This window comes from Myotis davidii, unplaced genomic scaffold (genome assembly GCF_000327345.1).
Source record: "Myotis davidii unplaced genomic scaffold, ASM32734v1 scaffold172, whole genome shotgun sequence".
Lineage (NCBI taxonomy): Eukaryota > Metazoa > Chordata > Mammalia > Chiroptera > Vespertilionidae > Myotis > Myotis davidii.
The window spans coordinates 3459553-3460000 of record NW_006284343.1 but is presented as its reverse complement, the minus strand read 5'-3'; positions in this window follow the sequence as shown (position 1 = coordinate 3460000).

Sequence of the window (448 nt, the reverse complement as noted above, 5' to 3'; positions counted from 1 at the left end):
CGGCCCACCCTGTGGCCTGGAGGAGTGGGGCCGGCAGCTGCCGTGGGCGGTGGGGACCAGGGGGCGGCCACGGGGGCTGTCCGGAGGCCCTGTGACCACTGAGGGGACTCAGCAGTGAGCAGCCTGCCAGCGGCGCTGGGAAACCGGGGCGCAGTGGCCCCCGCAAGCTGTTGTTTTCCTGGCTGGTGAAATGGACCATCCCTCAAGGAGTATCAGTCACTGGCAAATAAACACCAGCCGGCGTGTGAGCGCTCAGAGCGGCTGGACTCCGCCCTGGCCAGGCCCCACCCCCACCCCGGGGAGAGTGGCCAGTGCGGCCCGAGTGGGCACCCAGGACCACACGGGGTGACGGGGGTGACGTGGAGGAGAGCTGAGGCCCAGTCTGCTATCCTCCCCACGCTCGCCTCCCACTCCTCTCACGGAACACAGCAGCCTGGCTTCCAGGCTC